A 3,327-nucleotide genomic window follows, 5' to 3' on the forward strand; every position below is an offset into this window, starting at 1 on the left:
CACCTGAGCTCAACTCACCTTAAGTTATCTAAACTTACTTCACCTGAAATCAACTCTCCTTAGCTGACACTAAATTTTAGTGGTTGAATTGCAACCACCGGGCTATGCCGTTGGCCTTAAACCGGCACAAAACACTTAAAAAGTTTTTGAGTTTTGGCACACACGTCACTTTTGGCAGTTAAAATTATTAAGAGATAAGGGACTTCGTCGATCTATTAGCCAGCATAGAATAACTCTTGCCAATTTGAAGGCAGAGCCGCCCAAGGTCTTTGGCCCTTTTTGCGTGGGCGACGAGTACCGAAGAAGATATAATGAAGAACTCTTTGAGCTTTTTAATAACATGGACAGAACTCAGTGTATAAAAAATCCCAATGTTGCGGGAAAAAGATCCAGCGTTTCGGTGCCCATGAGTGAACAACGAAAGCAAAGGCGCTCACGAACTCAATGGGCGAAATCCAAAAATGAGACAGGCAATCGGTGAGGTTTTTTGGGTCTCGGCACAAATCGGCAAAGGGGTTTAGAGTCAAATAAGAAGAAGAAGATCAAGCCATTGCCCGAAATGTAGGTCCACCGCCAGATTCGGTCTCACAATACAGAACTGCGGTCTAGCAGGGGCTGGGCATTACAGAGACTGCCTGCAACAATCTCCATCAACACGCACCTCCTTTTCAGCTTATCACAACTTAGCGCTAACTTGGAGGCATGCACCGCTAATGAACACTTTCCTGTTAGTACACCACTTAGAGTTTTATCAATTTGATGAAGTGTGTGGTTTTTCAGAAATCAAGTTAAAATTTGAAATCTCATTTTCTAAAATTATCTGTAAACTCTCAATTAATTCGCCAGCAGTTGACACTTGCCCAAGTTAAGTGTTGTCACCGATGCTAATCTACTTAAGTTGGTCAATTATATGCAAAACAGCCATTTTTCACAAACACTGACCCATTGATATACGTACACAACCCAACATGAAGACATGGAGCGACGTTAAGAAATTCGCTGGAAAATGCCAAAATTGAAATTGTCAAGTCAGACGCTTCGTTCGTTTGGCACCTCTAAAAATATTCAAAATTGATAAAATCTACCACCAAGCAGCGTTGGAAATCACAGCATGCAAAAGTTGTCGCCGTCGATGTGTAGCCGCCACAAAGTCTGTGGGTGGATGCAGAATTTCCTGTATACAAAAATCGAAGGCGTTAACACGAATTGGCTGGCAGCTGTTCAAGCGAAAGTAGTAATGGCGCTGCCACAACCAACATATACTTACTTGTCCATATGAATGATAAGCAGCGTTGATTGCCAATATACTTATGTAAGTATTTGAATTGAATTGAAAATCAGTTACCAAGAAGTCAGCAGTTTATGCCCCTAATTGGGTAAGTCGAAATTCAATTTGTGAAAATTTTAGGGTTTTATTGTAATACAATTTAACGCACACGCGCATACATATGGTATGTATGCTAGTGGCATAGTAAACAGTGCAAACAATATGGACTCACTTGATTTTTGTGTCATAATAAATACATACATATGTATATATGTACATACAATTGTGGTACAAATATGAAAATTTGTTGTAAACTCTGCTACATAAGTGCTTCATAAATTCACTGATTGCCCATGCTCGCATAAAAGATTTATTTGTACATTTATTTATAGTGCAGCTTTGTTGTTATTGTTATTGTTGTCAGTGCGTTAAAAGTATTGATGTGATCGTAGTCGCAGTTTATGATCGATAATATTTGCATTATTCAATTTTTGGCTGGATAAAGCAGCGAATGACCAAAAACTTTTGTCAGTACTTGCGTTTTTATTTCTTTGGCTTTTTATGCGTTTTCCATGTTTACAAAGTAGAGTTTTGCTCGTATTCTTCTTCAGTGTATGTACTCGTATTTGGGGACTTTTATTCGCATACAAAATTATAATCAAATTTGTTAAAGATGGTAAAACATAAATAGTATTTGAGTGAAAAGTTGAAGTTTATGAATTGTAAATCACAATGACTTTTTATTTATTTTAATTTGGGGTTCTTATTTATTAATGTCGAATTTGCAATAAATTTTACAATAAACAAAATTACAAAAAATATTAAAAATCTTGTTGAAGAAGATGTGACGACTATTACCACACTTCATTAAGTAATGAAACCTGCATTATTTTAAGTGAAATATTGGCTGACAGCCTTTTCTTATAACAGCAATATGCGGATGTTTAGAAACATTCAAAGATTTCTGAAGTTGTATCAATGCTTCGTAATAGTGAAACATTTAAATTCATTCAAATAATATTATTATTAGGGTGCTCACAAGCCGTGTTAAGCATTGTAAAATCTTCAGTCTTAAAATTGTTCGATGAGATGATTAAAATGGCTTTAAAAGAGTTCTAACTACATACACCTAAATGTTGTCAAACTTTGAAATGCACTACCACTAACCATATACTGGTAGTGAAAATTTCGATTTAGCGCAACCCTGGTTAAAGTCAATTAGTCAATATTACTAACACGTGGTTATAAGCGAAAAAAACGAGTCCTGAGTCTCTTAAAAATTGAGGCTAAAATGTCGCTGGCTGTCGTCCATTCATAGATAGATAATAATAATAATTGGCGCTTACACAATATGTTAGAGTTTGGCCGGGCTTCTCCTCTTATTTGTGGGGCGACCTACAGTAGTACGCGATGTTTCCATCTACAGCCGGATCAAGTTAAATTTATGTATGTATGTGTATGTAAATTTGTACCTTCTCTACAAGCATATACAAGCAAATAGGTTGGTTATTCCCAAAAGTTCGTGTAAAACATCTTCGCAAATAGTATAATCGCTGTACTTGTTTTTTCGCTACAATTCAGTAAAATATTTAAAGAAACAGCTGTTAAATTTTTAAGCAGCTTAATATCCATTGTAAAAATTACTTAATACAATCGAAATTTTTAAAATTCTGTGCCGATACCTTTAAGCTACCTTCTAGTGGCCCTTTGGTGCAGTGGATAGAACATTGGACTTCTAATCCAAAGGTCGCGGGTTCTATCCCCGCAAGGGCTCAGATACTCTAAGAACGCCGTATTTTTTTTGTCTTTATTTTTTATAAATACTTACAAATTTTTGTTGAACATTTTTATTATTTATAACTGTATAATTTCAAACACAACAACCATAAGTTACACTTGGAGTATTTGATACGTAATTAATATATAAAAGTGACCGAAAGTAATCGTTAACATGAAAGATTTTTATTAAAAAATCATTGCAGAAGTATAGCTTTTCGATATAGAATAACGATTATTTTTGATCGGAAAAATAAAAGTCATAAAATAGCGATTGAAAATGA

At 35.3% G+C, this 3,327-nt stretch overlaps 1 non-coding gene across 1 annotated transcript; it reads left to right on the plus strand.

Annotated features, from left to right (window-relative positions):
- Window positions 1-2,968: 2,968 nt before the first annotated feature.
- Window positions 2,969-3,042, plus strand: Trnar-ucu. Its single transcript has one exon. It is a non-coding gene; the product is annotated as a tRNA-Arg (tRNA).
- Window positions 3,043-3,327: the final 285 nt, after the last annotated feature.

Source organism: Rhagoletis pomonella, unplaced genomic scaffold (genome assembly GCF_013731165.1).
Source record: "Rhagoletis pomonella isolate Grant_MI unplaced genomic scaffold, Rhpom_1.0 Rhpom_scaffold_00006, whole genome shotgun sequence".
Taxonomy (NCBI): domain Eukaryota; kingdom Metazoa; phylum Arthropoda; class Insecta; order Diptera; family Tephritidae; genus Rhagoletis; species Rhagoletis pomonella.